At 37.6% G+C, this 13,287-nt stretch overlaps 1 protein-coding gene across 4 annotated transcripts in view; it reads right to left on the minus strand.

The window, feature by feature from the left end:
- The window catches only part of ABI2 (abl interactor 2), a gene marked incomplete at its 3' end in the record, with an annotated part of 102,438 nt that overhangs the window by 45,459 nt on the left and 43,692 nt on the right, over nt 1–13,287 (minus strand). The gene's annotated exons all lie outside the window — the stretch shown is intronic.

Below are 13,287 nucleotides of genomic sequence, written 5' to 3' on the forward strand. Positions count from 1 at the left end.
ACTTAACCTTATTAAGAAAGCCCCAGTGAAGGAATTCCCTGGTGGTCCACTGGTTAGGACTCCATGCTTTCACTGCTGAGGGCCTGGGTTCAGTCCCTGGTTGGGGAACTAAGATCCCACAAGCCGTGCAGTGCAGCCAAAAAAAAGAAAAATCTTCAAAAAAAAAAGAAAGTCCCAGTGATTAATCTGGTTCCATTTAAAAATAACCTATTAGTATAAACTCTATTAGTGTTTAAACAATTTTTATTAAAAAAAGAGAGGCCTAAACTATAAATACAATGTTAAAATAAGAATCATTTTTTACAGAGAAACTTGTTTACTGAGGCAATGCTGCTTATATTTTATCATAACAAAATGCTTGTAAACTATTTCATTATTTTATTTATTAAATGTTCAAAATAGGATATAATTTAGTACATAACAACAATGTGTTTTTACTCAGTTTTCTATTTGCTGAGAGAGGGCGAATTTAAGCACGGGTAATTAATACACTAAAGCAGCATTTTTCAAACTGCAAGGTGCAATTTAGTGAGATGTGAGCAGCAATTATTTTAAATGAAAAAGAACAGAAATATCAGACAACATACACATAGTAAGGTATTTTTTCTTAAAATGTTATGTATATAAATACATACATTAAATTGTGTACTGGATGAAATATAAAATATATTTTTAACTGTGAGTTGCAGTTTAAAAAGTTTGAAAAATACTTCACTAAAATTTTGTTCACATCTCTTGCCACCATTCCTGGCTCAAGCAGCAATTAACAGATACTTTTGCTATTTCCTCCCCAAACATACTTTAATTTACCCTGTCTAAAGAATAACCAGGTAGTAACACAGAAATGGAAATGAAAGATAACCATCATGACATTATTAAATACAACTTTAAGAAATCTGAACACTGATTATTTATCCTTCTAAACTACCTAAAGTGTGAAAGAAACCTGAAACAAATTTGAAGCCTCCCATTTCAACCAACAGATCTTAAAAGAAACAGAATCTGTAAGTTCATAACTAATAAATATCTAAATGAAGCAACAAATCGAATACCGGCCAAGGTAGTGACCTTATCATTTTAATTATTTCTTTTTAAGACAAAAATAGGTTTTGAACTTTTTCAGTGCATATTAGAAAAATTACAAAATTTGCTTTCCTTTTCAACTGTTTGAGGGAGCTATAACAGAAAAAAAAAGGTTGCACATTAGTGACAATATTGGAATTTACTTATTTTTAACTTCAGAGAAATGGAAATTAATCATATTTTACTTTTGAATAATTTTTAATGAGTCTTTCTGAATTACTAAAAATATGAGCTAGGGGCTTCCCTGGTGGCGCAGTGGTTGAGAGTCTGCCTGCCGATTCAGGGGACATGGGTTCGTGCCCCGGTCCAGGAAGATCCCACATGCTGAGGAGCGGCTGGGCCGGTGAGCCGTGGCCGCTGAGCCTGCGCGTCTGTAGCCTGTGCTCCGCGACGGGAGAGGCCACAACAGTGAGAGGCCCGCGTACCGCAAAACAAAACAAACAAACAAACAAAAATGAGCTAGGAAGATTTCATACTTACCAATTATACTTCAAAATAACCAAAAAACCCCAAAATATGACACTTATTTTTTATATATAACTGGTCTTTGTTATACCAATAAAAGAAAATTTATTAGAGAATGTAATCCTCTTTCAACATTGTTTTCATTCTGCTTAGTTAGAAATATAATTATTCAGAAATGAAAACAAAAGAATGTAAACCTAATCAACAATAACAGAATTCTAAACTTAGGGCAAACTGGAACTTCAAATTTTCCTGCTAGAAATATTAATAAATCTCTGGAGAATGAAAAGAGGGGTAACTTTTCATTATTATTTGCACTAAGATACAGTTATATTTTATAACAAGCACATATTTTTAAATTATTTGAAAAAACTGAGACTTTTTTAAAAGCATTAGAACAATTAGATCATACCTGGGGATTGGGGGCACTTACATATTACTTATATATTTTCTTTATGTACACATAAACACACAGCCCAAACCTGTATAAGCCATTACAGTAAGCATAAAAGAAAGACCAACACAGCAAAAGAAACGATCACAGAACTTTTATATATAAGCCGAAATAAGGGATAGTTGCTACAATAGGGCATAAAATTAGGCTCTTAGCTTCGTAGAGAAGGCAAAGTATAAATAATGAGTTACAAGAAAACATACACCCCTTCACTGGAAAAGTGACCATGTGCCCAGCACTAAACTCTTAAAGGAACTGGTTGAAGGAATTATGAGAAAAATGTTCTTTTTTGCTTCTTACATTAATTCTCATTAAAACTGAAGGCATATTTTAAAACGTAATTCTTAACAGCATATGTCTATATGAAGCCAAAATAATCTAGTTTGGTTATACGTTTCTAGTTGTCTACTCTAAAAGAATACTAGAGCAGGGCTTCTCAACAGCAACACTACCAGCATTTTGGGCCAGATAATTCTTTGTTGTGGAAGGGCTGTCCTGAGCATTGTAGGTTGTAGTGAAGCCTCCCAGTTGGTATCTATAGCACTCTCCACCCCAAGCTGTAACAACCAAAAATATCTGACGTTGCCAATTGTTCCCTTGGGGGTAAAACTGCTCTGACAGAGAACCAGTGATGCAGAAGAAGGACTAATTCATTTGTCTCATACATTATTCACTCTCAAATGTCAACTGTTTCCAAACTTTGTACAAGAGTTGATTTATGATTAATGCCTCTAGTGACTGCCAAATATCAATATTTGATGTCATTAACTTTTAAAAATCATCTAAAATAATAAAAGTAATATATGGTTAAGAAAACCCAAAGGTATAATTTGTGAATTGCCATCCTAATACCACACTGAATTGAACTGTAGGAGTTCCCGTAGACAGAATCAAATATAACTTCAGAACATGGTTATGATTTTATCTTAAGTCTGAATAACAACTTTTAATGGAGAACAATAAATCTATTACATAAATAAGGAGGAGAAAGTTTGGTCCAGAAGATTCTGAAGTTTTCAGCAATTACCTAATTCACATTTTTCAAAGATTTCTCTGGTAGAAAATACAATCATTTTCAAATTAGACAGAGTAATGTAATGAATACCCTCCATATACTTAACATCCAGCTTCAACATTCATCAACTCACAGCCAATTGTCAGTTTTAAAAGAACTTTGGTAAGGCTCCTAAAACATATTTTTAAATATGGCTTGTATGTTTTCCCTAAATCAAACTCATAGCTTTCAGTAATCACCATTGCCTTTGCCTTCACAATATACTTTGATATTACAATGCTGAAATGAATTAAGTTAAATTTTGGAAGTACGAATTCAACACTGATAGCTAGTCAGAATTTTAATAATAAGAAAAGTATTTTCCACTTATCCTGGATTTCTAAAGTTACTAGTTATATGCCAATAAACTTACTCTCATTCAGAAGAGGCCTCAATAATAGCACTCACCTATGGCAAGTGGAAAATGTGTTTAACTAGCAAAGAAGACCAAAACTAATGCAAGTACACTGCTATTAATACTATTATTGTTTGCTACCTGTTAACCAAAAAACACACCAAGTAGTATTGCTGCAACTGTGCAAGAGTTAAATATCTTTTCTCCCACAGTTCCTTAACAATTTGTTTCTCCATCCTCTAACAGCTATTGCCAAGCTGGTGTCACATGCTGCAGGCTCCCCCCATGATATTTCAACCACGCAGTGCCAAACCCAGGCTCCTCTAGAATACCTCTCATGGCCTTGACTTTCAGCTCCTCTGCAAGCCTGAGGCCCCCTCCCACACCTCCATCATGGACCCAAGCACATGCTCAGGCCACAGCAGATGACAGGAAGGTATGTATAAAGTATTTTGCTTTAGGGTTATCCATGCATTGTCCCATTACCACAGATAATTGAAAGTAGACTGTACTGGATAGCACTACCTCAGTCAGCTGCCCATTAGTGTGGGAAAACATCCGCAGTCAAACAGTTACAGTGGGTTAACTCAACTAAGTTGGGTGTTTTAAAATGTGTCTCCATTTTTTTACATTAGTAAGTTAATGTTTCAAATAAGCATTTATTTATTTTAATCACAAATATGCTTTACACTATTCATCTTTCATAAAACAAATTAGTTATTCACAAACTGAATGGGTAATTTTCAGTTATTTATTTTCTATAAAATGATATAAACTTAATTAGGAACTGTATAAATCCTACTTTCTATACATAATTACACACTGATAACCATTAGTGGGATTTCCTAAATTTAAAATTGGTAATTTTTAAACAAATCTATATACATAAAGTTTTTTAAATTTATTATTTATTTTTGGCTGAGTTGGGTTTTTGTTGCTGCATGAGGGCTTTACCTAGTTGTGGCGAGCAGGGGCTACTCTTCATTGCAGTGCGCAGGCTTCTCATTGCGGTGGCTTCTCTTGTTGCGGAGCCCGGGCTCTAGGCACACGGGCTTCAGTAGTTGTGGCACGCAGGCTCAGTAGTTGTGGCTCACAGGCTCTAGAGTGCAGGCTCAGTAGTTGTGGCACACGGGCTTAGTTGCTCTGCGGCATGTGGGATCTTCCCGGACCAGGGCTCGAACCTGTGTCCCCTGCATTGGCAGGCGGATTCTTAACCACTGCACCACCGGGGAAGTCCTACATAAAGTTTTTTAAACAAAAAATTACCCTACATGATGAGTTCCTCAGGGTTTAGACCTTCCATTGCCTTTTAGTAGTCCCTAAACCCTTAAGAAGAATCACTTCCATTCCTATATTATTTTACAGTCATTCCTTTCTATCTCCTCTACTTGTTACATGCTAACTACTTCAACACCTGGCCCAGTAAGTTCTAGTTAGCTCTTGGGAGGGTGGGAGAGACACTGCTTTGTAAGTTCTTTATGTTGCCTTTTGCCCTCTCTTGATCTTCTTCTAAGCCATGTTGAACCGAATACTGACAGTATTGACTTTTTAGTAGTTAAGAGAAGAATTTTAATTTACAAGTTTATAAGAATTTTAGCTTGAATAATGTTCTGTAAATCTTTTTTTACCTTACCAGAAATGGACACAAAATCATGGACACAGTAAATAGCTATACTGACTTAACAGCAGCTCTGTGTGCCTTGCTTATACAAGTATTCAGTAAAAATTAAATGTCTGCTCTGACAACTACACATTCTTGAAAAATATTTAACATTAATTTAACTCTTACTCTCGGCTTGAAGATTAAAAATTTCATTTATCTTTTAAATAATATGCTTCCAAAGAATTGACAAGATAACAGCAACAAAGCGAGAGGTGGAATTTCTTTAAAATTTAACACCCTTAAAATACCTAAGGTAACCCACATCAGAACCTATCCTAACACTGTCTTACAGATACAGTGAGTGTGGTATAGATTAGTACACTACCTAATACTATATGGTCTTTTTAGTATAAAAAGTTTCTGATACTAAATATTCATAATCAACTCTATCTTGTTTTTCAAAACATTTGCCATTGGGAGAATGGGTTATTACTTTGTTTTGTTGAATTATTTCTTCCTGATACATAGTTGGTAGAGTCAGTGGAATTTCCATCCTCAGATTCAAAATGAAAGTAATCTGGAAATAGTTCAGTTACATCAGAGTGATAGAGGGTTGAAGTGAGTAGGGCGCAGACTGAGGTAAACAGCAGAGCCAGCAGAATAGAAAGAAGAAAAAAGCAAATATAAATCAAGTTCATTTGTGAGAATCTCACAATTGTGAGAATAAAAATTCAAAATGGAAGACAGCTCATAAAGCATCTAATCAGTCCTATCATTTTACAGGTGAGGAAACTGAAGTTCAAATAAGTCAAATATCACACAAGTCAGCAGAAGGACCAGAGTAAAATCTAGATCCCCCACCCTCTCCCTCCCAATACTCAGTGTTCATCTCTATTAAAATGGAGAAAAGAGCTAGAGCACTAGGAGGCTGAAAAGTGGTAAGTTTCCTACCTAGGAGATAGGAAAAAGATACTGATGAGGAAAGAAATTGAATACCTCAGATATCTAATATCTACTGGTCCTTAACCACTCTACCAGACAACCCTTAACAACAACTCTTGACACCTACCATTCCAATACACATGTGATCTCATCTTTGACCTGACTGAACCTCCATTTCTTTGCTTCCTCAACCCCACTTCTCTCCAAATTCTCCCAACCTAGTATTTTTGCTCCAAATGCAAAAATAAATATGACCTCAAGATATCTTGAGAACATTGTAACTCCCTCTAAAAACATAATAATGTTTTTAATAAAGCATAATAATAATAAAATTTAAGTACCAAACATTTGAAAACCAGTATTTTGGAGCAAGAGCCTACAAACTATAGCCCACATGCCAAAACTGGCCTGTAGCCTGTTTTTATATGGTCCACAAGCTAAGAATGCTTTTTACATATTTAAACAGTTGCTTAAAAACATACAGCACAGGAATTTCTTTAAATTTAACACCCTGTGCTGTAATTACATAGAGCACCCTGTTTAAAAAATTTTATGTAGGACTTCCCCGGTGGTGCAGTGGTTAAGAATCCGCCTGCCAATGCAGGGGACACAGGTTCGAGCCCTGGTCCGGGAAGATCCCACATGCCGCAGAGCAACTAAGCCCGTGTGCCACAACTACTGAGCCTGCACTCTAGAGCCTGTGAGCCACAACTACTGAGCCTGCGTGCCACAACTACTGAAGCCCGTGTGCCTAGAGCCCGGGCTCCGCAACAAGAGAATTACAGCACAGGGTGCTGTATGTAATTACATACAGCACAGGAATTCGCTGTCAGTCCAGTGGTTAGGGCTCCACACTTCCACTGCAGGAGGCACGGGTTTGATCCCTGGGAACTAAGATCCCGGATGCCATGCAGCGTGGCCAAAACAACACAAAACAAAACATACAGCACAAAGAATCATAGGAGACTGAAACCCCATGTGGCCCACAAAGCCTAAAATATTGACTATCTAGCCCTTTACAAAAAAGTATGCCAATTCTTGCTTCAGAGTATTTACTGAGCATTTGCTTTACAAACAGAAAACATTTTCTCTTATACTATGGAATCATATTTCATTCTAAAGAGCATCAAAGAGCTTTGATATTCAATTGACTTTTAAAATAAAGGACTCTACATACATTAAATGAAACTGAAAAAAGTTTCAATCCTTAAGGTAAATGCTAAAAGTACATAAATTTTTAAAAATTTACTCATTTCTTAGCTATAGCCTCTATCAGCCCATTTCTCCTACTCAACTCCTCATCCAACATACTTCAATATATTTCATATAAACTTAACAGCTGCTGTAGAGTTGCAGATCCCTTGCTTTTCCAAGTATTGCCCTCTAGACACTCAACTCCAAAGGAAGGAGGCTCAACATATTCTTGACAGCTCTGACTCAGGCCCCTGTTATTTCTGACCTACCAATCTCTATCCATTCATCTCTCCCATTTTTTACTTATTCCATTAGAACAGCTTTAAAAGATAGTATTAAGCCATATTAATTAAATATATAAGATTTGTGTGATACTCAAAAAGAAAATGTTCTCATTAACTGAATACATATACTTACAACTTAGAGTAAACTTAATCGCCTTCCTCCTTAAGGCTGCTACACTTTTCTACCAAAGAACTACAGAATTCTAATCAGAATACAGATGATTGCTTTCATTGTCATTGTCCTACTGCCATTATCTACCCACACAATCTCACAAACTAATAAAAAGTTGTCCCTCCTTTTTAGGAACTCTAATATATTAATTTCTCTTCTGCATTTGCACTTTTCTTCTTAATTTCTTCTTTGAGTTCTTTGCCAAAATTTCAAACATGCGGAAATTTTAAGACTCTGAAGTATAAATTTCAAAATTCTACATCAGATTAGCAATATGTCAGCATCCCTTTTTCTATAAAAAACCAAGTTCATCTATTCCATCATTTAAAATGCCACTATTTCCTCTAGGAGGTCCTTTCAGAATAAAAATCTACCTCTTGCTCATTAAAATTCACCAATACTTTTTTTTTTTAGCTTAAGACACAGCAATACAACAAGCAATAAATTATATGATGTCTACAGAAGTTTATATGGAATGTGAAGAAACCGTTATAGGGGCAAATTCAGATTTAAGATTAAATAATATTAAATAACAAGAAATCCCTCTGAATGGTCTGATGGATTTAACAGAAATATAAGGTAGGGGGGACCTTCAAGATGGCACAGGAGTAAGATGTGGAGATCACCTTCCTCCCCACAAATACATCAAAAATACATCTACATGTGAAACAACAACTACAGAACATCTACTGAATGCTGGCAGAAGACCTCAGAATTCCCAAAAGGCAAGAAACTCCCCCACGTACCTGGGTAAAGCAAAAGAAAAACAGAAACAAAAGAATAGAGATGGGACCTGCACCTCTGGGAGGGAGCTGTGAAGGAGGAAAAGTTTCCACACACTAGGAAGCCCCTTCACTGGTGGAGACAGGGGGTGGGTGGGGGAGAAACTTCGGAGCCACAGAGGAGAGCACAGCAACAGGGGTGTGGAGGGCAAAGCGGAGAGATTCCCGCAGAAAGGATTGGTGCCGACCAGCACTCACCAGCCTGAGAGGCTTCTCTGCTCACCCACCGGGGCTGTCTGGGAGCTGAGGCTCGGACTTCAGAGGTCAGATCCCAGGGAGAGGACTAGGATTGGTTGCGTGAACACAGCCTGAAGGGGGCTAGTGCACTACAGCTAGCCGGGAGGGAGTCCGGGAAAAAGTCTGCACCTGCCTGAGAGGCAAGAGACCATTGTTTCAGGGTGCATGGGGAGAGGGGATTCAGAGCACCGCCTAAACAAGCTACAACTATGGGTGCGAGCCACGGCTATCAGCTCGGACACTAGAGACGGACATTAAACGCTAAGGCTGCTGCTGCAGCCACCAAGAAGCCTGTGTGCAAGCACAGGTCACTATCCACACCTCCCCTACCAGGAGCCCGTGCAGCTTGCCACTGTCAGGGTCCCGTGATCCACGGACAATTTCCCTGGGAGAACCCAAGGTGTGGCTCGGATGTTGCAATGTCACCCCAGACTCTGCCACCAGAGGCTTGCCCCACATTCCGTACCCCTCCCTCCCCCGGGCCAGAGTGAGCCAGAGCCCCCACAGGCGACCTACACACAGAGGCGGGTCGAAATCCAAAGCTGAACCCCAGAAGCTGTGCAAACAAAGAAGAGAAAGGGAAATTTCTCCAAGCAACCTCAGGAACAGCAGATTAAATATCCACAATCAACTCGATGTACCCTGCATCAGTGGAATACCTGAACAGACAACGAATCATCCCAAAATTGAGGAGGTGGACTTTGGGAGCAACCGTAGACTTGGGGTTTGCTTTTTGCATCTATTTGTTTCTGGTTTTATGATTATCTTAGTTTAGTATTTAGAGCTTATTATTTTTTTTAACATCTTTATTAGAGTATAATTGTTTTACAATGGTGTGTTAGCTTCTGCTTTATAACAAAGTGAATCAGTTATACATATACATATGTTCCCATATCTCTTCCCTCTTGCATCTCCCTCCCTCCCACCCTCCTTGTCCCACCTCTCTAGGTGGTCACAAAGCACCGAGCTGATCTCCCTGTGCCATGCAGCTGCTTCCCACTAGCTATCTATTTTACGTTTGGTAGTGTATATATGTCCATGCCACTGTCTCGTTTTGTCACAGCTTACCCTTCACCCTCCCCATATCCTCAAGTCCATTCTCTAGTAGGTCTGTGTCTTTATTCCTGTCTTACTCCTAGGTTCTTCATGACATTTTTTTTTCTTAAATTCCATATATATGTGTTACCATATGGTATTTGACTTTCTCTTTCTGACTTACTTCATTCTGTATGGCAGACTCTAGGTCCATTCTCCTCATTACAAATAGCTCAATTTCGTTTCTTTTTATGGCTGAGTAATATTCCATTGTATATACGTACCATTCATCCGATGATGGACACTTAGGTTGTTTCCATCTCCAGGCTATTGTAAATATAGAGCTGCAATGAACATTTTGGTACATGACTCTTTTTGAATTATAGTTTTCTCAGGATATATGCCCAGTAGCGGGATTGCTGGGTAATATGGTAGTTCTATTTGTAGTTTTTTAAGAAACCTCCATACTGTTCTCCACAGTGGCTGTAACAATTCACATTCCCACCAGCAGTGCAAGAGTGTTTCCCTTTTCTCCACACCCTCTCCAACATTTATTGTTTCTAGATTTTTTGATGATGGCCATTCTGACCGGTGTGAGATGACATCTCATTGTAGTTTTGATTTGCATTTCTCTAATGATTAATGATGCTGAGCATTCTTTCACGTGTTTGTTGGCAGTCTGTATAACTTCTTTGGAGAAATGTCTATTTAGGTCTTCTGCCCATTTTTGGATTGGGTTGTTTGTTTTTTTGATATTGAGCTGCATGAGCTGCTTGTATATTTTGGAGATTAATCCTTTGTCAGTTGGTTCATTTGTAAATATTTTCTCCCATTCTGAGGGCTGTCTTTTAGTCTTGTTTATGGTTTCCTTTGCTGTGCAAAAGCTTTGAAGTTTCATTAGGTCCCATTTGCTTATTTTTGTTTTTATTTCATTTTCTCTAGGAAGTGGGTCAAAAAGGATCTTGCTGTGATTTATGTCATAGAGTGCTCTGCCTATATTTTCCTCTAAGAGTTTGATAGTTTCTGGCCTTACATTTAGGTCTTTAATCCATTTTGGGCTTATTTTTGTGTATGGTGTTAGGTAGTGATCTAATCTCATACTTTTACATGTACCTGTCCAGTTTTCCCAGCACCACTTATTGAAGAGGCTGTCCTTTCTCCACTGTACATTCCTGCCTCCTTTATCAAAGATAAGGTGACCATATGTGCGTGGGTTTAACTCTGGGCTTTCTATCCTGTTCCATGGATCTATCTTTCTGTTTTTGTGCCAGTACCATACTGTCTTCATTACTGTAGCTTTGTAGTATAGTCTGAAGTCAGGGACCCTGATTCCTCCAGCTCCGTTTTTCATTCTCAAGATTGCTTTGGCTATTTGGGGTCTTTTGTGTTTCCATACAAATTGTGAAATTTTTTGTTCTAGTTCTGTGAAAAATGCCAGTGGTAGTTTGATAGGGATTGCATTGAATCTGTAGATTGCTTCTGGTAGTAGAGTCATTTTCACAATGTTGATTCTTCCAATCCACGAACATCATATATCTCTCCAACTATCTGTATCATCTTTAATCTCCTTCATCAGTGTCTTATAGTTTTCTGCATACAGGTCTTCTGTCTCCTTAGGTAGGTTTATTCCTAGATATTTTATTCTTTCTGTTGCAATGGTACATCGAAGTGTTTTCTTGATTTCGCTTTCAGATTTTTCATCATTAGTGTATAGGAATGCCAGAGATTTCTGTGCATTAATTTGGTATCCAGCTACTTTACCAAATTCATTAATTAGCTCTAGTAGTTTTCTGGTAGCATCTTTAGGATTCTCTATGTATAGTATCATATCATCTGCCAACAGTGACAGCTTTACTTCTTCTTTTCCGATTTGGATTCCTTTTATTTCCTTTTCTTCTCTGATTGTTGTGGCTAAAACTTCCAAAACTATGTTGAATAAGAGTGATGAGAGTGGGCAACCTTGTCTTGTTCCTGATCATAGTAGAAATGGTTTCAGTTTTTCACCATTGAGGACAATGTTGGCTGTGGGCCTGTCATATATGGCCTTTATTATGTTGAGGAAAGTTCCCTCTATGCCTACTTTCTGCAGGGTTTTTATCATAAATGAGTGTGAATTTTGTTGAAAGCTTTCTCTGCATCTATTGAGATGATCATATGGTTTTTCTCCTTCAGTTTCTTAATATGGTGTATCACATTGATTAATTTGCGTATATTGAAGAATCCTTGCATTCCTGGGATAAACCCCACTTGATCATGGTGTATGATCCTCTTAATGTGCTGTTGGATTCTGTTTGCTAGTACTTTCTTGAGGATTTTTGCATCTATGTTCATCAGTGATATTGGTCTGTAGTTTTCTTTCCTTGTGACATCCTTGTCTGGTTTTGGTATCAGGGTGATGGTGGCCTCATATATGAGTTTGGGAGTTTTCCTCCCTCTGCTATATTTTGGAAGAGTTTGAGAAGGATAGGTGTTATTAGCTCTTCTCTAAATGTTTGATAGAATTTGCCTGTGAAGCCAACCGGTCCTGGGCTTTGGTCTGTTGGAAGATTTTTAATCACAGTGTCAATTTCAGTGCGTGTGATTGGTCTGTTCATATTTTCTACTTCTTCCTGATTCAGACTTGGCTTGTTGTGCATTTCTCAGAATTTGCCCATTTCTTCCAGGATGCCCATTTTATTGGCATAGAGTTGCTTGTAGTAATCTCTCATAATCTTTTGCATTTCTGCAGTGTCAGTTGTTACTTCTCCTTTTCCATTTCTCATTCTACTGATCTGAGTCTTCTCCCTTTTTTTGTGATGAGTCTGGCTAATTGTTTATCAATTTTGTTTACCTTCTCAAAGAACCAGCTGTTAGCTTTATTGATCTTTGCGATCGTTTCCTTCATTTTTTTTTCATTTATTTCTGATCTGATTTTTATGATTTCTTTCCTTCTGCTAACTTTGGGTTTTTTTTCTTTTTCTTTCTCTAATTGCTTTAGGTGTAAGGTTAGGTTGTTTACTTGAGATGTTTCCTGTTTCTTAAGGTAGGATTGTATTGCTATAAACTTCCCTCTTAGAACTGCTTTTGCTGCATCCCATAGGTTTTGGGTCGTCGTGTCTCCATTGTCATTTGTTTCTAGGTATTTTTTATTTCCTCTTTGATTTATTCAGTGTTCACTTCGCTATTAAGTAGTGTATTGTTTAGACTCCATGTGTTTGTATCTTTTACAGATATTGCCCTGTAATTGATATCTGGTCTCACAGCGTTGTGGTCGGAAAAGATACTTGATACAATTTCAATTTTCTTAAATTTACTAAGGCTTTATTTGTGACCCAAGATATGATCTATACTGGAGAATGTTCCATGAGCACTTAAGAAAAACGTGTACTCTGTTGTTTTTGGATGGAATGTCCTATAAATATCAATTAGGTCCATCTTGTTTAATGTATCATTTAAAGCTTGTGTTTCCTTATTTATTTTCATTTTGGATGATCGGTCCATTGGTGAAAGTGGGGTGTTAAAGTCCCCTACTATGAATGTGTTACTGTCGATTTCCCCTTTTATGGCTGTTAGTATTTGCCTTATGTATTGAGGTTCTCCTATGTTGGGTGTATAAGTATTTACAGTTGTTATATGTTCTTGGATTCA

This window comes from Grampus griseus (assembly GCF_964374135.1).
Source record: "Grampus griseus genome assembly, chromosome: 7".
In the NCBI taxonomy this organism is placed as follows: domain Eukaryota; kingdom Metazoa; phylum Chordata; class Mammalia; order Artiodactyla; family Delphinidae; genus Grampus; species Grampus griseus.